This window comes from Ovis aries, chromosome 3, assembly GCF_016772045.2.
Source record: "Ovis aries strain OAR_USU_Benz2616 breed Rambouillet chromosome 3, ARS-UI_Ramb_v3.0, whole genome shotgun sequence".
NCBI lineage: Eukaryota > Metazoa > Chordata > Mammalia > Artiodactyla > Bovidae > Ovis > Ovis aries.
In genome coordinates this window covers 109,596,680-109,619,478 of record NC_056056.1, presented here as the reverse complement: position 1 = coordinate 109,619,478, position 22,799 = coordinate 109,596,680, and the positions used below count along the sequence as shown (strand labels likewise).

The 22,799-nt window shown below is 38.7% G+C and overlaps 1 long non-coding RNA gene across 1 annotated transcript; it reads right to left on the bottom strand.

The window, feature by feature from the left end:
• Window positions 1-338: 338 nt before the first annotated feature.
• Window positions 339-22,219, bottom strand: LOC132659607 (uncharacterized). The gene is made up of 3 exons (XR_009600194.1): window positions 21,989-22,219; window positions 17,044-17,218; window positions 339-1,192 (listed from the first exon to the last, which is right to left on the bottom strand). It is a non-coding gene; the product is annotated as an uncharacterized LOC132659607 (long non-coding RNA).
• Between the last annotated feature and the right edge of the window lie 580 nt (window positions 22,220-22,799).

The following is a 22,799-nucleotide window of genomic DNA, read 5'->3' as shown; positions in this document are numbered from 1 at the left end:
CTTTCATCAACATTTAATAGTTTTCTTTTGCATCAAATTATATAATGAAATTAGACCATTCTGCAACACCATATACACAAAAAAAACTCAAAATAAATTAAATACCTAAATGTAAGACTGACTACTACAAAATTTCTAGAGGGAAATACAGGCATAACACACTTTGACATAAATCACAGCAATATTATTTTTGTATCTGTCTCCTAGATTAATGGAAATAAAAACAAAAATGTGAGCTTTTGAGGCCATTTTTTTTTCCAGCTCCCAAGTTGTGGGTTCAAGCCAAAACTAAAATGGTATGTGGGAAAAATCTTTAAAAAAAAAAAAACAACCCAGTATTGAACCACAGACAATAACTGTATTATAATGTTTTTCCTCAATTTTTATAACATGAATTCACCTTCATATTATCTCAGCACCAAGATTTTATACAGGTTTTATTAAAATAAGTTTGAAACTGAAAGCAAAGCAATTATGATTAAAAACATTCAATTTATAATAACACTGATTTAAGTATCTTGAGACAGTAACAATCACTGTATTGGAGAAATATGACTTATCCTGAACATAAAAAAAAAGAAAGAAAAAAATAAGTATTTAGCTTCTTGTCATTTGAGTCTAATTATTTCCCCTGGCTATAATTTAGAATGATTTTTTTTCCTGAACACTAATAATTAATTCAATTATTTCCCCACACATTTACAGAAATCCCAGCATCCCAAAGCCAGGTTTACCTGTCAAGTGTATTCAAACTGTATACTCTAAAACAGAGTTACTAATAGCTACGAAAAAAGGACCCTTAAGCCGAATTTATAGCCAGTACAATCAATACTAAATTAGATAAAATTTTAAAGTTATGTTTTTTTTTTCTGTACTCTGTCCCTTTTAATTTTTTTCCAATGATACGATCTGTCACTGCAATTCTCTAAATTTTAACATTTATGAACCCTATCCCAAAACACGCTTCTAAATCTTTTATCTTCAAATTTTCTGTGTTGTGAAAACTCTATTCTATTAAAGTTCACAGAGATCTCTTCTATTTGTTCGTTCTTTCTTTCTTTCTTTCTTTCTTTCTTTCTTCCAGAAAAGATCCTTTGTGAAAGTTGTAAAAGTGCCAGGACATTTTCTTGCTGCCCTCTTGCTTCTCCACTATACATTAGGTTTCACAGTCTGAGGAATATTGGCCCTGAACCTGTGAAGCAGAGGCATTAATTAGTTGCAACCCCATGGACTGTAGCCCACCAGGTTCCTCTGTCTATGGAATTCTCCAGGCAAGAATACTGGAGTGAGTTGCCATTCTCTGCTCTTTACCAGCTAAACTACCAGGAAAATCCCCCAAGGTAAATCAGTAGGTCTTAAATGATAAATGGTTTCAGTGTGTCTGCCCTCTGATGCCCTCTTGCAACACCTACCATCTTACTTGGGTTTCTCTTACCTTGGCAGTGGGGTATCTCTTCACGGCTTCTCCAGCCAAGTGCAGCTGCTGATCCTTACCTTGGATGAAGGGTATTTCCTCACCACCACCCTTCCTGACCTTCAACATGGGATAGCTCTTCTAGGCCCTCCTGTGCCAGCGTAGCCACCGCTCCTTGGACGTGGGTTGCTGAAACCATACTCACAGAAAACTAGTCAATCTAATCACACTAGGACCACAGTCTTGTCTAACTCAATGAAACTAAGCCATGCCCGTGGGGAAACCCAACACGGGCGGGTCATGATGGAGAGATATGACAGAATGTAGTCCACTGGAGAAGGGACTGGCAAACCACTTCAGTATTCTTGCCTTGAGAACTCCATGAACAGTATGAAAAGGCAAAATAATAGGATACTGAACGAGGAACTCCCTAGGTCAGTAGGTGCCCAATATGCTACTGGAGATCAGTGGACAAATAACTCCAGAAAGAATGAAGGGATGGAGCCAAAGAAGAGACAATATCCAGCTGTGGATGTCACTGGTGATAGAAACATAGTCCGATGCTGTAAAGAACAATAAGGCATAGGAACCTGGAATGTCAGGTCCATGAATCAAGGCAAATTGGAAGTGGTCAAAGAAGAGATGGCAAGAGTGAATGTCTACATTCTAGGAATCAGCGAACTAAAATGGACTGGAATGGGTGAATTTAACTCAGATGACCATTATATCTGTTTCTGCGGGCAGGAAGCCCTCAGAAGAAATGAAGTAGCATTCATGGTCAACAAAAGAGTCTGAAATGCAGTACTTGGATACAATCTCAAAAACGAAAGAATGATCTCTGATCGTTTCCAAGGCAAACCATTCAATATCATCGTAATCCAAGTCTATGCCCCAACCAGTAATGCTGAAGAAGCTGAAGTTGAACGGTTCTATGAAGACCTACAAGATATTTTAGAACTAACACTCAAAAAAGTTGTCCTTTTCATTATAGGGGAATGGAATGCAAAAGTAGGAAGTCAAGAAACACCTGGAGAAACAGGCAAATTTGGCCTTGGAATGCAGAATGAAGCAGGGCAAAGACTAATAGAGTTTTGTGAAGAAAATGCACTGGTCATAGCAAACACCCTCTTCCAACAACACAAGAGAAGACTCTACACATGGCCATCACCAGATGGTCAACACCAAAATCAGATTGATTATATTCTTTGAAGCCAAAGATGGAGAAGCTCTATACTGTCAACAAAAACAAGACCAGGAGCTGACTGTGGCTCAGATCATGAACTCCTTATTATCAAATTCAGACTCAAATTGAAGAAAGTAGGGAAAACCGCTAGACCATTCAGGTATGACCTAAATCAAATCCGTTATGATTATACAGTGGAAGTGAGAAATAGATTTAAGGGCCTAGATCTGATAGATAGAGTGCCTGATGAACTATGGAATGAGGTTCATGACATTGTACAGGAGACAGGGATCAAGACCATCACCATGGGAAAGAAATGCAAAAAAGCAAAATGGATCTCTGGGGAGGCCTTACAAATAGCTGTGAAAAGAAGAGAAGCAAAAAGCAAAGGAGAAAAGGAAAGATTTAAGTATCTGAATGCAGAGTTCTAAAGAACAGCAAGAAGAGATAAGAAAGCCTTCTTCAGAGATCAGTGCAAAGAAACAGAGGAAAACAACAGAATGGGAAAGATTAGAGGTCTCTTCAAGAAAATTAGAGATACCAAGGGAACATTTCATGGAAAGATGGGCTCGATAAAGGACAGAAATGGTATGGACCTAACAGAAGCAGAAGATATTAAGAAGAGGTGTCAAGAACACACAGAAGAACTGTCCAAAAAAGATCTTCATGAACCAGATAATAATGATGGTGTGATCACTCATCTAGAGCCAGACATCCTGGAATGTGAAGTCAAGTGGGCCTTAGAAACCATCACTATGAACAAAGCTAGTGGAGGTGATGAAATTCCAGTGGAGCTGTTTTAAATCCTGAAAGATGATGCTGTGAAAGTGATGCACTCAATATGCCAGCAAATTTAGAAAACTCAGCAGTGGCCACAGGCCCGGAAAAGGTCAGTTTTCATTCCAATCCCAAATAATAACAATGCCAAAGAACGCTCAAGCTACCACACAACTGTACTCATCTCACACACTAGTAATGTAATAATGCTCAAAATTCTCCAAGCCAGGCTTCAACAATATGTGAACCGTGAACTCCCTGATGTTCAAGATGGTTTTAGAAAAGGCAGAGGAACCATAGATCAAATTGCCAACATCCGCTGGATCATTGAAAAAGCAAGAGCGTTCCAGAAAAACATCTATTTCTGTTTTATTGACTATGCCAGAACCTTTGACTCTGTGGATCACAATAAACTGTGGAAAATTCTGAAAGAGATGGGAATACAGACCTCCTGACCTGCCTCTTGAGAAACCTATATGCAGGTCAGGAAGCAACAGTTAGAACTGGACATGGAACAACAGACTGGTTCCAAATAGGAAAAGGAGTACATCAAAGCTGTATATTGTCACCCATTTTATTTAACTTCTATGCAGAGTACATCATGAGAAACGCTGGACAGGAAGAAATACAAGCTGGAATCAAGATTGCCAGGAGAAATATCAATAACCTCAGATATGCAGATGACACCACCCTTAGGGCAGAAAGTGAAAAGGAACTAAAAAGGCTCTTGATGAAAGTGAAAAAGGAGCGTGAAAAAGTTGGCTTAAAGCTTAACATTCAGAAAACGAAGATCATGGCATCCAGTCCCATCACTTCATGGGAAATAGATGGGGAAACAGTGGAAACAGTGTCAGACTTTATTTTTTTGGTCTCCATAATCACTGCAGATGGTGACTGCAGCCATGAAATTAAAAGACGCTTACTCCTTGGAAGGAAAGCTATGATCAACCTAGATAACATATTCAAAAGCAGAGACATTACTTTGCCAACAAAGGTCCGTCTAGTCAAGGCTATGGTTTTTCTTTAGTCATGTATGGATGTGAGAGTTGGACTGTGTAGAAGGCTGAGCGCCAAAGAATTGATGCTTTTGAAGTGTGGTGTTGGAGAAGACTCTTGAGAGTCCCTTGGACTGCAAGGAGATCCAACAAGTCCGTTCTGAAGGAGATCAGCCCTGGGATTTCTTTGGAAGGAATGATGCTGAAGCTGAAACTCCAGTACTTTGGCCACCTCATACGAAGAGTTGACTCACTGGAACAGACTCTAATGCTGGGAGGGATTGGGGGCGGGAGGAGAAGGGGACGACAGAGGATGAGATGGCTTGATGGCATTACTGACTCAATGGACTTGAGTCTGAGTGAACTCTGGGAGTTGGTGATGGACAGGGAGTCCTGGCATGCTGCAATTCATGGTTGCAGAGAGTCGGACACAACTGAGCGACTGAACTGAAATTATAAATCCATTCAAATATTTTAATCTCCATAAGCAGTTGAGTCTCCTCTCTACGTTAAACTATAAGAGATGAGGTATTTCCATGTCATGCACAGTGGATTACCTTTTGACTTAAATTTCAACTAACCAAACAAGCCAACTGTTGTTGACCTTTCTAACTCCCTTTCCAACTGCAACATTAAATGTAGAGTCTCTGGGTAGTGGGTCTATATCAAAAAATTCAGCCAGATCCATTGTTATGTTCCTCCCATCATTATCCCATATGATTAATAAAACCATTCCCAACATATTCTCTGGATTTCTGTCTGTATAAATTTGAAAATTCAAGTAGTTCTTTTGGAGTGAAACTTATTCCTCATGGATCATTATTCCTCATCTTTAGAGGCCTACTCTGCCTTTCCTGGTGGCTCAGATCTTAAAAACATTCCCTACAATACAGGAGACTCAGGTTCAATCCCTGAGTTGGAAAGATCCCCTGGAGGAAGGCATGGCAACAACCTCAGTATTCTTACTTGGTGCATGGGGATGACCCAGAGAGATGTTTTGGGGAGGGAGGTGGGAGGGGGGTTCATGTTTGGGAATGCATGTAAGAATTAAAGATTTTAAAATTAAAAAAAAATAAAAGAATAAAAAAAAAATTCTATGGGCAGAGTTGCCTGGCAGGCTACAGTAGTCCGTAGGGTCACAAAGAGTCAGACAGAACTGAAGCAACTTAGCACGCATGCACACTGACTTGAATGGAGTTATAGGTACAGACATAAAAAGAAGTGGTCAGGGGTGGGCCCTCAGAAAAATCAGGATAGTTTTTCAAGGCAATGAACTAGTTCAAAAGTAGAAAAGGAGTACGTGAAGATTGTATATTGTCACCCTGGTTATTTAACTTACAAGCAGTGTTCAGTTCAGTTCAGATCAGTCACTCAGCTGTGTCTGACTCTTTGCAAACCCATGGAATGCAGCATGCTTCCCTATCCATCACCAAATACTGGAGTCTGCTAAAACTCATGTCTATTGAGTCAATGATGCAATCAAACCATCTTATCCTCTGTCATCCCCTTCTCCTCCTGCCTCCAATCTTTCCCAGCATTGGTCTTTTTCAATGAGTCACTTCTTCCCATCAAGTGGCCAAAGTATTTGAGCTTCAGCTTCAGCATTAGTCCTTACAATGAATATCCAGGTCTGCTTTCCTTTAGGATTTACAGGTTGGATCTCTTTGCAGTCCAAGGGACTCTCAAGAGTCTTTTCTAACAGCACAGTTCAAAAGCATCAATTCTTCCATTCTCAGTTTTCTTTATGTTTCAGCTTTCACATCTATACACAACTACTGGAAAAACCATACCTTTGACTAGACAGACCTTTGTTGGCAAAGTAATGTCTCTGCTTTTTAATATGCTGACTAGGTTTGTCATAGCTTTTCTTTCAAAGGGTGAGTGTCTTAATTTGATGGCTGCAGTCACCATCTGCAAGATTTTGGAGCCCAAGAAAGTAAAGGCTATCACTGTTTCCATTGTTTCCCCATCTATTTGCCATGAAAAGATGGGACCAGATGCCATGTCTTTTTTTTTTTTTGAGCTTTTTGAGTTTTTTGTTTAGTTTTAAACCAGCTTTTCACTCTCCTCTTTCACTTTCATCAAGAAACTCTTGAGTTCCTCTTCACTTTCTACCATAACAGTGGTGTCATCTACATCTTTGAGGTTATTGATATTTTTCCCAGCAATCTTGATTTCAGCTTGTGCTTCATCCAACCCTGGCATTTCACATGGTGTACTCTGCATATAAGTTAAATAAGTAAGGTGACAATATATAGCCTTAACATACTTTTTCTCAATTTGCAACTAGTTCATTTTGCCATGTCAAGTTCAACCTGTATGCAATGTACATCATGTGATATGCTGGGCTGGATGAATGAAGAGGAAATAAAGAGCCCCTTGATGAAGGTGAAGGAACAGAGAGAAAAGCTGTCTTAAAGTTCAGCCTTCAAAAAATGAAGACCGTGGTATCTGGTCCCATCACTTCACGGCAAATTGATGGGGAAATAATGGAACCAATGACAGATTTTATTTTCTTGGGCTCCAAAATCACTGCAGACAGTGACTGCATCTATGAAACTAAAAGACACTTGCTCCTTGGAAGGAAAGCTAGGAGAAACCTAGACAGCATATTAAAAGAAGAACATGAAAGTATTAGTCTCTCAGTCATGTCTGAATCTTTGCAACCCTATGGACTGTAGCCTGCCAGGCTCCTCTGTCCATGGGGATTCTTGAGGCAAGAATATTGGAATAGGTTGCCATTCCCTTCTCCAAAGGACCTTCCTGAACCAGGGATCGAGCTCGAGTCTCCTGCATTGCAGACATTCTTGGCCATTTGAGCCACCAGGGAGGCTTTGCCAACAAAGATCTGTATGGTCAAAGCTATGATTTTTCCAGTAGTCATATATGGATGTGAGAGTTGGACCATAAAGAAGGCTGAGTGACTAAGAAATAATGCTTTCAAACTGTGGTGTTGGAGAAGACTCTTGAGAGTCCCTTGGACAGCAAGCAGATCAGCAGCAGCAGCAGCTGCTGCTGCTGCTGCTGCTGCTGCTGCTGCTGCTGCTAAGCTGCTTCAGTCATTTCTGACTCTGTGCGACCCCATAGATGGCAGCCCACTAGGCTCCTCTGTTCCTGGGATTTTCTAGGCAAGAATACTAGAGTGGGTTGCCATTTCCTTCTCCAATGCATGAAAGTGAAAAGTGAAAGTGAAGTTGTTCAGTCATGCCCGACTCTTAGCGACCCCATGGACTGCAGCCCACCAGGTTCCCTCATCCCTGGGATTCTCCAGGCAAGAGTAGTGGAGTGGGTTGCCATTGCCTTCTCTAGGAGATCAGCTAGTCAATCCTAAAGAAAATCAACCCTGAATGTTAATTGGAAGGACTGATGCTGAAGCTGAAGCTCCAGTACTTTGACCAGCTGATGAGAAGGGCCAACTAATTGGAAAAGAACCTGATACTGGAAAAGATTGAGGGCAGAAGGAGAAGGGGATGACACGGGATGAGATGGTTGGATGGCATCACTGACTCAATGGGCATGAGTTTGAGCAAACTCCAGGAGATGGTGAAGGACAGGGAAGCCTGGTGTGCTGCAGTTCATGGGTCACAAAGAGTTGGACATGACTGACGGAATGAATTCAGCTGAACTTGCAAAGAAATAGTCTCAGGGAACCTTGTTTAGCAAGAATACAACCTCAGGCAATGCAGGATTAATCTCAGATGGGAGAAAGAAAGCTACTTCCACTGGAGATGGAGAGTACTCTCTTAATAGGGAGCAGAAAGTTTATTTCTTGGGCTGCAGTGTCTGAGCTTTGTCAGGATATTTCCACATGTCCCATTCCGAATTGTAGGATTCAATTTTTTCTTTTCCAATTACTGCCCTCCCTTTAATAGTAAACATCCTTTGAAACTGTGAATTCAATTTGCATTGTAATTCCACCACTGACAAGATGAAATTCTGGTTTTGGTTTACATTCATGTCAGTCCTGAGGCTCCAAGGAAATAAGATCTCTTTGTGTGTGTGTGTGTGTATGTGTGCATGCTCAGTCATGGTCGATTCTTTGGGACCCCACGGACTATAGCCAGCTAGGCTTTTCTGCCCATGGAATTGTCCAAGCAAGAATCTGGAGAGGGTTGCCATTTCCTATTCCAGTGGATCTTCCCAACCCAGGGACTGAACCCACATCTCCCTATGTCTCCTGCATCAGCAGGTGGGTAATTTGGATATAAAATCTTTCAGGTCATGAATAAGGTATTTCAGCTAAAAATTAGAATTCTTAGGCTCATTTTTTTTCCCCTTCCATTTCATGACAGGAGGAACTAGTCAATATCATTATACTCTTTAGTTTGACTAAAGTATCTCAAAGTTTTATGTGCATGATCATCCATATCCTTGCTTCCTATAAGTGCTGGATTAAGAGTATCCAATGGTAATATCCTGTATATCTTACTGCCAGATAATGCCGTGGACTACTTTAGCTTTTTTTTTTTTTTTTAACTTACAGAAATAGAGTATTTAATGTCTTTAAATCTAATGAGATTAGACAGTCACTTTCAGATCCCTAGAATCAAATCAGAAGATTTATTAGTACCATTCTCTTCCTCTAGAATCAATCTTGGGATCAAAATTTGTATTGATCAGTGTTCTCAGAGAAACACACCAATAACATACATGTAGATTTGTAGGTAGATAAATATATAGTTATATAGGTAGGTAGGTATGTAAATAGATAGATAATAAGGTATTGGCTAATGTGGTTATGAAGGCTGGTATGTCCAAAGTTTAGAGTGTGGGTGAGTAGGCTGAAGAAGAGGGCTGCTAATTGTGTGTTTCCAGTATGTAAGCCAATACACAGAGAAACAGGAATGCCAATGGGGCAACTCTATATCAAAAGCAGTATGCTATATAGTTTCTTCTTCCTCAGAGGAGACTAGACTTTTTTATTCTATTCAGTCCTTCATCTGTGGATGAAGGCCAGTCACATTACTGAAGACAATCTGCTTACTCAAAAATTATTGGTTTAAATGTTAACCTCATCCAAAACCACCCTCCATGTTGACATATAGAATTAACCATCACAGATGTAATAGCCACTTTTATATATCTCACACTAACTTCATCTTCCCAGTTTAGTCTCTGTATTCATTGCTTCAAGTATGTGGTATCCTAGGACTCACTCATAACTTACACCAATCTTTGTCCAAATGTGTTTCTATGAAATTTCATCCCTTTGTAATATTTTATATATTTTTATTCTTTGTGAATTTGTTAATGTTGTTGGTCACCTACAGACATATTTTTTCATTTTCCAGTAAGGTCCTAAATTTATTTGTAAAAAGCCTGCCCTGATAGTCCAAGAGGAAATGCATATTTAAACTCAATCATTATCTTGATACACTCATTTATTTCTTGAAATGTTCTATGCTCTAAGAATTGCTTGATATTTTGCTTTCTAGTTTTTGCTTTTACAGCTTTGATATGTTGCTCGCTAACTCCTTAGATTCTTTTTCTTTTCCTCAGAGTTATTTTCTTGATACTTTATTCTTCTTATTTGACAATTTTTCTTAAATGAGGTTGAGGTAAAGTATTGGAAGAACTGCATAAAGTATTCCAAAGTATTGCAATCTCAAAACAACAGAATGATCTCCATTTGTTTCTTAGGCAAACTATTCAATATCACAGTAATCCAAGTCTATGCCACAACCAGTAATGCTGAAGAAGCTGAAGTTGAATAGTTCTATGAAGATCTACAAGGCTTTCTAGAACTAACACCCAAAAAGATGTTCTTTTCATTATAAGGGACTGGAATGCAAGTTTAGGAAGTCCAGAAATACCTGGAGTAACAGGCAAATTTGGCCTTGCAGTAAAGAATGCAGCAGGGCAAGACTAATAGAGTTTTGCCAAAAGAACGTACTGGTCATAGCAAACACCCTTCCAACACCACAAGAGAAAACTCTACACATGGACACCAAGAGATGGCCAATAGCAAATCAGATTGATTATATTGTTTGCAGCCAAAGATCGAGAAGCTCTATAAAGTCAGCAAAAGCAAGATTGGGGCCTGACTGTGGCTCAGATCATGAACTTCTTATTGCCAAATTCAGACTTAACTTGAAGAAAAAAGGGAAAACCACTAGACCATTCAGGTATGACATAAAACAGACCCCTTACAATTATACAGTGGAAGTGACAAATAGATTCAAGGGATTAGATGTGATTAACAGAGTGCCTGAAGAACTACAGACAGAGGTTGGTGAGATTCTACAGGAGGCTGGGATCAAGACCAACCGCAAGAAAAATAAATGCAAATAGACAAGATGGTTGTCTGAGGAGGCCTTACAAATAGCTGTGCAAAGAAGAGAAGCAAAAGGAAAAGGAGAAAAGGAAAGACATATCCATTTGAATGCAAAGTTTCAAAGAATAGCAAGGAGACAAAAGAAAGCCTTCCTCGGTGGTCAAGGCAAAGAAATAGAGGAAAACAGTCGGATGGGAAAACTAGAGATATTTAAAAAAAAAAAAAATTAGAGATACCAAGGGTATATTCCATACAAACATGGGCACAATAAAGGACAGAAATGATATGGACCTAAGAGAGGCAGAAGATACTAGGAAGAAGTGGCAAGAATACATAGAAGAACTATATATATATAAAAAAAAACAACCCACACAAAACCTTGATGACCCAAATAATCATGATGGTGTGATCACTCACCTAGAATCAGACATCCTGGAATGGAAATTCAAGTGGGCCTTAGGAAGAATCACACAAACAAAGCTAGTGGAGGTCATGCGATTTCAGTGGAGCTATTTCAAATCTTAAAAGATGATGCTGTGAAAGTGTGGCACTCAATTTGCCAGCAAATCTCGAAAACACAGCAGTGGCCACAGGACTGGAAATGGTCAGTTTTCATTTCAATCCCAAGAAAGGCAATGCCAAAGAATGTTCAAACTACTGCACAATTGCACTCATCTCACACGCTCATAAAGTAATGTTCAAAATTCTTCAAGCCAGGTTTCCACAGTACCTGAACCATGAGCTTCCTGATGTTCAAGCTGGATCTTGAAAAGGCAGAGGAACCAAAGAACAAATTGCCAACATCCACTGGATCATTGAAAAACCAAGAGAGTTCCAGGAAAACATCTACTTCTACTTAATTGACTATGCCAAAGCCTTTGACTGTGTGGATAACCAGAAACTGTGGAAAATTCTGAAAGAGATGGGAATACCAGACCACTTGACCTTCTTTTTGAGAAATCTGTATGCAGGTCAGGAAGGAACAGTTAAAAATAGACATAGAACAACAGACTGGTTCCAAATCAGGAGAGGGGTACATCAAGGCTGTATATTGTCACCTTGCTTATTTAACTTATATCCAAGAGTACATCTTGAGAAATGCTGGGCTGGATGAAGCACAAGATGGAATCAAGATTTCCAGGATAAATATCAATAACCTCAGATATGCAGTTGCCACCACTGTTATGGCAGAAAGTAAAGAGTAACTAAAAGATATCTTAATGAAAGTGAAAGACGAGAGTGAAAATGCTGACTTAAATTTCAACATTCAAAAAACTAAGATCATGGCATCTGGTCTCATCAGTTCAGTTCAGTTCAGTTCAGTTCAGTTCATTCGTTCAGTCGTGTCTGACTATTTGCGACCCCATGAATCACAGCATGCCAGTCCTCCCTCTCCATCACCAACTCCCAGAGTTGACTCAAACTCACGTCCATCGAGTCGGTGATGCCATCCAGCCATCTCATCCTCTGTCATCCCCTTCTCCTTCTACCCCCAATGCCTCCCAGCATCAGGATCTTTTCCAGTGAATCAACTCTTTGCATGAGGTGGCCAAAATATTGGAGTTTCAGCTTCAACATCAGTCCCTCCAATGAACACCCAGGACCGATCTCCTTTAGGATAGACTGGGTGGATCTCTGTGCAGTCCAAGGGACGCTCAAGAGTCTTCTCCAACACCACAGTTCAAAAGCATCAATTCTTCGGCGCTCAGCCTTCTTCACAGTCCAACTCTCACATCCATACATGACCACAGGAAAAGCCATAGCCTTGACTATATGGACCTTTGTTGGCAAAGTAATATCACTGCTTTTCAATATTCTATCTAGGTTGGTCCACAATGTTCCTTCCAAGGAGTAAGTGTCTTTTAATTTCATGGCTGCAGTCACCATCAGCAGTGATTTTGGAGCCCCCCAAAATTAAGTCTGACACTGTTTCCACTGTTTCCCCATCTATCTGCCATGAAGTGATGGGACCAGATGCCATAATCTTAGTTTTCTGAATGTTAGCTTTAAGCCAACTTTTCCACTCTCCTCTTTCACTTTCATCAAGAAGCTTTTTAGCTCCTCTTCACTTTCTGCCATAAGGGTGGTGTCATCTGCATATCTGAGGTGATTGATATTTCTCCTGGCAATCTCAATTCCAGGTTGTGCTTCTTCTAGCCTGGAATTTCTCATGATGTACTCTGCATATAAGTTAAATAAGCACAATATACAGCCTTGACGTACTCCTTTTCCTATTTGGAACTGGTCTTTTGTTCCATGTCCAGTTCTAACTGTTGCTTCCTGACCTGCTTATAGGTTTCTCAAGAGGCAGGTTAGGTGGTCTGGTATTCCCATCTCTTTCAGAATTTTCAAAAGTTTATTGTGGTCAACACAGTCAAAAGCCTTGGCATAGTCAATAAAGCAGAAATAGATGTTTTTCTGGAACGCTCTTGCTTTTTCAATGATCCTGCAGATGTTGGCAATTTGATCTATGCTTCCTCTGCCTTTCCTAAAACCAGCATGAACATCTGGAAGTTCACGGTTCATGTACTGCTGAAACCTGGCTTGGAGAATTTTGAGCCTTACTTTACTAGCTTGTGAGATGAGTGCAATTGTTTGGTAGTTTGAGCATTCTTTGGCATTACCTTTCTTTGGGATTGGAATGAAAACTGACCTTTTCCAGTCCTGTGGTAACTGCTGAGTTTTCCAAATGTGCTGGCATATTGAGTGCAGCACTTTCACAGCATCATCTTTCAGGATTTGAAATAGCTCCACTGGAATTCCATTAATTCCACTAGCTTTGTTCATAGTGATGCTTTCTAAGGCCCACTTGACTTCACATTCCATGATTCCTGGCTGTAGGTGAGTGATCACACAAACATGATTATCTGGGTCATGATGCTTTTTTTGTACAGTTTTTCTCTATATTCGTGCCACTTCTTCCTATTTTTTAAAAAAATTAATTATTTATTATTATTATTATTATTATTATTATTATTATTTTACTTTACAATACTGCATTGGTTGTGCCAAACATCAACATGAATCTGCCACGGGTGTACATAAGTTCCTACTCCTGAACCCCCCTCCTACCTCCCTCACCATAACATCCCTCTGGGTCATCCCAGTGCAGCAGCCCCAAGCATCGTGTATCCTGCATTGAACCTAAACTAGCGATTCGTTTCTTACATGATATTATACATGTTTCAATGCCATTCTCCCAAATCATCCCACCCTCTCCCTCTCCCTCGGAGTCCAAAAGTCTCTTCTGTACATCTGCATCTCTTTTGCTGTCTCGCATACAGGGTTATTGTTACCATCTTTCTAAATTCCATATATATGCGTTAGTATACTGTATTGGTGTTTTTCTTTCTGGCTTACTTCACTCTCTATAATCGGCTCCAGTTTCATCCACTTCATTAGAACTGATTCAAATGTATTCTTTTTGATGGCTGAGTAATACTCCATTGTGTATATGTACCACTGCTTTCTTTCTTTTTTTTTTTTTTAGTTTTTTATTTTTTAAATTTTAATATCTTTAATTCTTACATGCGTTCCCAAACATGAACCCCCTCCCACCTCCCTCCCCAGAACATCTCTCTGGGTCATCCCCATGCACCAGCCCCAAGCATGCTGCATCCTGCGTCAGACATGGACTGGCGATTCAATTCTTACATGATAGTATACATGTTAGAATGTCATTCTCCCAAATCATCCCACCCTCTCCCTCTCCCTCTGAGTCCAAAGGTCCGTTATACACATCTGTGTCTGTTTCCCTGTCTTGCATACAGGGTCGTCATTGCCATCTTCCTAAATTCCATATATATGTGTTAGTATACTGTATTGGTGTTTTTCTTTCTGGCTTACTTCACTCTGTATAATCGGCTCCAGTTTCATCCATCTCATCAGAACTGATTCAAATGAATTCTTTTTTACGGCTGAGTAATACTCCATTGTGTATATGTACAATGGCTTTCTTATCCATTCATCTGCTGATGGACATCTAGGTTGCTTCCATGTCCTGGCTATTATAAGCAGTGCTGCGATGAACATTGGGGTACATGTGTCTCTTTCAATTCTGGTTTCCTCAGTGTGTATGCCCTGCAGTGGGATTGCTGGGTCATAAGGCAGTTCTATTTCCAGTTTATTAAAGAATCTCCATACAGTTCTCCATAGTGGCTGTACAAGTTTGCATTCCCACCAACAATGTAAGAGGGTTCCCTTTTCTCCACACCCTCTCCAGCATTTATTGCTTGTAGACTTTTGGATTGCAACCATTCTAACTGGTGTGAAATGGTACCTCATTGTGGCCTTGATTTGCATTTCTCTAATAATGAGTGATGTTGAGCATCTTTTCATGTGTTTGTTAGCCATCCATATGTCTTCTTTGGAGAAATGTCTATTTAGATCTTTGGCCCATTTTTTGATTGGGTCGTTTATTTTTCTGGAATTGAGCTGCAGGAGTTGCTTGTATATTTTTGAGATTAGTTGTTTGTCAGTTGCTTCATTTGCTATTATTTTCTCCCATTTTGAAGGCTCTTTTCACGTCTCTTTAACAAGTGGTGTTGGGAAAACGGTCGACTACTTGTAAAAGAATGAAACTAGAACACTTTCTAACACCATATACAAAAATAAACTCAAAATGGATTAAAAATCTAAATGTAAGACCAGAAACTATCAAACTATGAGGAGAGTTCTCCTAGAGGACAACATAGGCAAAACACTCTCTGCCACCTCTTCTTAATATCTTCTTCTGTTAGGTCCATACCATTTCTGTTCTTTGTTGAGCCCTTCTTTGCAAGAAATGTTCCCTTGGTATCTCTAATTTTCTTGAAGAGATATCTAGTCTTTCCCATTCTGTTGTTTGCCTCTATTTCTTTGCATTTATCCCTGAGGAAGGCTTTCTCATCTCTCCTTGCTATTCGTTGGAATTCTGCATTCAGATGCTTATATCTTTCCTTTTCTCTTTTGCTTTTTGCTTCTCTTCTTTTCACAGCTACTTGTAAGGCCTCCTCAGACAGCCATTTTGCTTTTTTGCATTTTTTTTTCCCATGGGGATGGTCTTGATCCCTGTCTCCTGTACAACATCACGAACCTCCGTCCATATATCATCAGGCACTCTGTCTCAGATATAGTCCCTTAAATCTGTTTCTCACTTCCACTGTATAATCATAAAGGATTTGTTTTAGGTGATACCTGAATGGTCTAGTGGTTTTACCTTTTTTCTTCAAGTTAAGTCTGAATTTGGCTATTGCCAAATAGGAGTTCATGATCTGAGCCACAGTCAGCTCCTGGTCTTGTTTTTGCTGACTGTGTAGAGCTTCTCCATCTTTGGCTGCAAACAATATAATCAATCTGATTTCTGTCTTGACCATCTGGTGATGTCCATGTGTAGAGTCTTCTCTTGTGTTGTTGGAAGAGGGTATTTGCTATGACCAGTGTGTTCTCTTAGCAAAACTTTATCAGCATTTGCCCTGCCTCATTCCATATTCCAAGGCCAAATTTGCCTGTTACTCCAGGTGTTTCTTGACTTCCTACTTTTGCATTCTAGTCCCTTGTAATGAAAAGGACATCTTTTTGGGGTGTTAGTTCTAAAAGGTCTTGTAATTCTTCATAGAATCATTCAATGTCAGCCTCTTCAGTGTTGCTGGTTGGGGCATAGGCTTGGAAAACCATGATATTGAATGGTTTGCCTTGGAAATGAACAGAGATCATTCTGTTCTTTTTGAGATTGCATCCAATTACTGCATTTTGGACTCCTTTGTTGACCATGATGGCTCCTCCATTTCTTCTAAGGGATTCCTGCCCATAGTAGTTGATATAATGGTCATCTGAATTAAATTCACCCACTGCAGTCCATTTTAGTTTGCTGATTCCTAGAATGTCGATGTTCACTCTTGCCATCTCCTATTTGATCACTTCCAATTTGCCTCGATTCATGGACCTGACATTCCAGGTTCCTATACAATATTGCTATTTACAGCATCGGACCTTGCTTCTATCACCGGTCACATCCACAACTGGTTATTGTTTTTGCTTTGGCTCCATCCCTTCATTCTTTCTGGAGTTATTACTCCACTGATCTCCTGTAGCATACTGGGCACCTACCTATTCGGGGAGTTCCCCTTTCATTATCTTGTCATTTTGCCTTTTCATACTGTTCATGGGGTTCTCAAGGCAAGAAAACTGAAGTGGTTTGCCATTCCCTTCTCCAGTGGACCACATTCTGTCAGACCTCTCCATCATGACCCTCCCATCCTGGGTGGCCCCACATGGCATGGCTTAGTTTCATTGAGTTAGACAATGTCATCAATGTGGTCCATGTGATCAGATTGGCTAGTTTTCTATGATTATGGTTTCAGTGTGTCTGCCCTTTGATGCCCTCTCGCAACACCTACCATTTTACTCGGGTTTCTCTTACCATGGATGTGGGGTATCTCTTCACGGCTGCTCCAGCAAAGCACAGCCACTGCTCCTTACTTTGGGGTATCTCCTCATGGCTGTTCCTCCTGACCTTGAATGTGGAGTAGCTCCTCTAGGCCCTCCTTTGCCCACTCAGCCCCTGTTCCTTGGACGTGGGGTTGCTGGTCCCATCACTTCATGACAAATAGATGTGGAAATAGAAAGAGGGACATACTTTATTTTGGGGGGCTCCAAAATCACTGCAGATGGTGACTGCAGCAATGAAATTAAAAGACGCTTGCTCCTTGGAATAAAAGCAATGACAAAACTAGATAGTGTATTAAAAAGCGGAGACATCACTTTGTCAACAAAGGTCCATCTAGTCAAAGTTATTGTTTTTCCAGTAGTCATATATGGATGTAAAAGTTGGACTGTAAAGAAAGCTGAGTGCTGAAGAAATGATGCTTTTGAACTGTGGTGTTGGAGAAGACTCTTGAGAGTCCCTTGGACAGCCAAGAGTTCCAACCAGTCCATCGTAAAGGAGATCAGTCCTGAGTGTTCATTGGAAGGACTAATGCTAAAGCTGAAACTCCAGTACTTTGGCCACCTGGTGTGAAGAGTTGACTCATTTGAACAGACCCTGATGCAGTGAAAGATTGAAGCCAGAAGGAGAAGGGGATGACAGAGGTTGATATGGTTGGATGGCATCACTGACTCAACGGACATGAGTTTGAGTATTCTCCAGGAGTTGGCTATGGACAGGGAGGCCTGGTGTGCTGCAGTCCATGGGGTCGACTGAACTGAACTGAACTGAAAGTATTATTATCTTTAAATAACTACCTAATAGTTTGTCCAGAGGTTACTTGTCATTTGCTTCAGAACATGGGCTAGTTTCCAATTTCTTTTTTTCTTTTCTATCTTAAAAGTGATTCAATAACTAGAATGTCAGTAGCCTCCAAATCCATAGAGCTAGCTTAGCCAAGAATTTCATGTTATGAACAACACCCACTCTATTTTCTGGGTAGTATGACTACGGTTACTATTATTGGGGAAAATAAATATTTTCACAGCTCAGTTTTTATGCAGTTGTGGTGTACAGTAATGGAGAATATTGTGTGTGCATGTACTTGTGTATGTTGCTAAGTATACTGGAAATGTTTTACCTGTTCACAATGAGAATGACATAGTATGTTCTGCCCAAATAAGGCCATGACTTATTTACTCTCTTATAGTAATATTTCTTCTATCTCTCACTTTCTTTATTCATTGCCATGTGTCTTTGCTAACAGCTAGAAAGCTGACTTGGAAGTTGCCTCCCTATAAAATCAAGCTTTGTAAGGCCTCATGGTAAATATTATACTTTCACTTGACTATTTTTTCTTCTTTGGTACCAGGGTAAGCATGGCAGATAATTTTCATCTTGAAAGCCAATTCTCATTGTTTCACAGAAATTGCCTGGAGTGATACATTAAAAACAGTTCTAAGTTCAAATACGTGCTCTTTTGGAAATAATGTCATCAGTTAGCGATATTCCCCATGGGTAATAAGAGGAATGAATATTACACCTGTTATAGATTTTTCACCAAATTCCCTGAAACTGTCAAATGTTTTGTCACATATTTATCTGGCATATTTTTTTCTTGGTTTCTTCCAATGAAAATTATTAATCTAAATCTATTCAAAAATATTTACTAAATAGTCTCATGTTTTATTTATGTAATTTGTAAAATTCTTTATCTCAATTCTTGTTTTCAAGAAATCAAAACCAATATGGTTTCTCTCTTTTTGATCTCTACATTTGAAATTTATAGACAGTAGTTAAGATATATTTTCTGATAGACTTCAGGAAAAGAATATCTGTGTTAAGAGTAAAGAAAAAAAAAATAGAGAATGAAAAACGAAGATATGCTCCTATCTTACAATATCTTGTACTAATTCTCAATTTTATTCCAGAATGACAATGCACACTGACATATCCATCCTGATCTTACTTTGACCTTATTGATATTACACTATATTAACAAAATTAAAGAAAATGTCTAGAATTATGCAAAGTCACCAAAAAACAAACAAAAAAAATAACGTCTTTCAGAAAAGAGAAGTTTCTGTAACATCACAGTGATTTGAGGATCAAGGTGTTGACACCTGCTTGTACCTGGTATACCAATACACAAATAAGAATTTGCATTGGTATACCAGTTTGCTTAGTCATCATACTAACCAGATTCCAGAAATTTTAGATAAAAAATTATAATTTTACAAGTCTCCTCTAGTTTTATCTACAACTCTCTAACCCAGAGAGTATTTCATTTGAACACCTATTAAATTTATAATCTGTGTCAATCTAAAACTTACATGTGGATTTGCTTCAATACATTTTTAGTTACATAATTTAGTTTCATTTCCCTGATCAGAGCCAAGGTGTCTCAGGGATATTTTAATTAGGTATTTATGAATAGCTGTCAATTTGTAACTAAGTCTTTCTAGGACATTTTTAGATGACTAGATGTCATCAGCATTGGTTCAACTTTATTTAAATCAATGTTATAGTTGATCACTCTTAATCAAAGAAGGATACTGGGTAATAAATTTGGTAGAAAATATGCCTACTCTTGAGAGTGCTTATTTGCACTGGCCAAACACCTTTCCTGAGTTAAGCTACTTGGGAAATAAAATAACTAGAGGGCTCCTTGATATAAATGGATTCTACATGAAAATATTATTATCATTTGTTTCCTGTGAAGTGACTGTTTATTATAAGTATAAGCAAGTCATACAGACTAAAATGTTTCTTTATATAGGCTGGTTATATGCACTTACCAATAGTTCCTTGACAATGACAAACCCAGTTTGCAGTCCAAGTTGTTCAACTCTATTATTTGAGAAACTTTAATATCTCACTGTTCATCCTGCCATAGTTTCTTATTATAATTCTCAATTTGCAGGTTATTTTTATTGAGGGAAAAAGATTAACAAGCTGAATCTAAACTGTCATTTGCTTCTGTTCCTTGTTCATATATTTCTAGAAATACATGCGTTATACTCTGTTATTTGCCAGTTAAATTTGAAAAGAAAATTTAATTTGTATCAGTGAAATGTATACTGAACAGTAAGAAAGTTTTAAAAGTTCTGAGATGGAATCATACTACAAATAAAAATTTTATAAAAGTTTTATGTGTTTTTTTTTCATTATATGGAAATCAATATAAGGTACATTTTATTTAGTTGTGGTTTAAAAAAAAAAAGGAAATTATTTCTTTTAAAGACGCTAACAGTTATGTCCTAAATTATTTAGGTAGAGAGATTGTTACTTAAAAAATAGCCACTTTACTTTCTAAAAAAGAAATTTTCTTTTTTTGAAAAAGAAAACAAAAAAACACATTACCTATTTTTTAATCTATGTTTTCAGATTATAACAATAGTCAAAATTCTTAAAAATCAAAATTGGAAATAAGTTTTTCATTATTTCAATGTAATTTATCATACTTTTTTACATTTTAAAAGAAGAAAAATATTAATAAATATATAAAAGCTTTATCTTTTAGGGTTATGAACAGAAAGACCATTATGTTTTCTCAACAATATGCATTATTTTTAGACCTTTGATTTCCTAAATTTTGACAACAAATTTCAGAGTTCCTCCTCATGTTTTACTGATCTTTTATATTTCTTTTCTAAATGTTTCTTTATATTTTAACAGATATCTAAGTGATTGAGCATGCATACAGATCACTCAGTGCTGGTGATAACCTTGCCAAAATCCATGAAACAACTTTGCAACAATGACTCTGGGATCCCCTGGATTATAGCCTACCAGGCTCCTCCGTCTATGGAATTTTCCAGGCAAAGTACTGGAGTGGGTTGCCATTTCCTTCTCCAGGGCATTTTCCCAATGTGGGGATTGAACCCATGTCTTTCACATTGCAGGCAGATGCTATAAACTCTTAGCCACTAGGGAAGCCCATAAAACAACTTAAAAGTGCATTATTTGATAAAAACAAAAGGATGACAAGTACTATTATTTCCAACAGAGTATATGAAAATTAATCATTTTTATTTTATTCTTTAGAAATATAAGTTGAATGTATATACATTAATTTATATTAACGGACCTGGAATTAATGAATGGACTTGGAATGTTAGGTCCATGAATCAAGGCAAATTGAAAGTGGTCAAACAGGAGATGGCAAGAGAAAACATCGACATTCTAGAAATAAGCAAACTAAAATGGACTGGAATGCATGAATTTAACTCATGACCATAATATCTATTACTGTGGGCAGGAATCCTTTTGAAGAAGTGCAGTAGCCATCATGGTCAACAAAAGAGTCCAAAATGCAGTACTTGGATGCAATCCCTGAAATGACAGAATCCTCATTGCCAAATTCAGACTTACATTTAATAAAGTGGGGAAAACCACTAGACCATTCAGGTATGCTCTAAATAAAATCCCTTATGATTATACAGTAGAAGTGAAAAATAGATTGAAGGGACTAGATCTGATAGACAGAGTACCTGATGAACTATGGACAGAGGTTCGTGACATTGTACAGGAGACAGGGATCAAGACCATCCCCATGAAAAAGAAATGCAAAAAAGCAAAATGTCTGTCTGAGAAGGGCTTAAAAATAGCTGTGAAAAGAAGAGAAGCAAAAAGAAAAGGAAAGATATACCCAATTAAATGCCGAGTTCCAGAGAATAGCAAGGCGAGATAAGAAAGTCTTCCTCAGCAATCAATGCAAAGAAATAGAGGAAAAGAACAGAATGATAAAGACTAGAGATCTCTTCAAGAAAATTAGAGATACCAAGGGAACATTTCTTGCAAAAACGGGCTCAATAAAGAACAGAAATGCTATGGACCTAACAGAAGCAGAAGATATTAAGAAGAGGTGGCAAGAATACACAGAAGAACTGTACAAAAAATATCTTCACGACCCTATAATCATGATGGAGTGTTCACTCACCTAGAGCCAGATCCTGGAATGTGAAGTCAAGTGCACCTTAGGAAGCATCACTACAAACAAAGCTAGTGGAGGTGATGGAATTTCAGTGGAGCTATTTCAAACCCTGAATGATGATGCTGTGAAGTGCTGCACTCAATATGCCAACAAATTTGGAAAACTCAGCAGTGGCCACAGGACTGGAAAAGGTCAGTTTTCATTCTAATCTCAAAGAAAGGCAACACCAAAGATTGCTCAAACTACCACACAATTGCACTCATCTCACAAGTCTGTAAAGTAATGCTCAAAATTCTCCAAGCCAGGCTTGAGCAATATGTGAACCATGAACTTCCAGATGGTCAAGCTGGATTTTGAAAAGGCAGAGGAACCAGAGATCAAATTGCCAACATCTGCTGGATCATCAAAAAAAAAAAAAAAAAAGAGTTTCAGAAAAGCATCTATTTCTGCTTTACTGCCTTTGACTGTGTGGATCTAAAGAAACTGGAAAATTCTGAAAGAGATGAGAATATCAGACCACCTCACCTCCCTCTTGAAAACCTGAATGCAGGTCAGGAAGCAACAGTTAGAACTGGACATGGAACAACAGACTGACTCCAAATAGGTAAAGGAGTGTGTTAAGGCTGTATATTGCCATCCTGCTTATATAAATTCTATGCAGAGTACATCATGAGAAACGCTGGACTGGAAGAAGCACAAGCTGGAATCAAGATTCCCGGGAGGAATATCAATAACCTCAGATATGCAGATGACACCACCCTTATGGCAGAAAGTGAAGAGGAACTAAAGAGCCTCTTGATGAAAGTGAAAGAGGAGA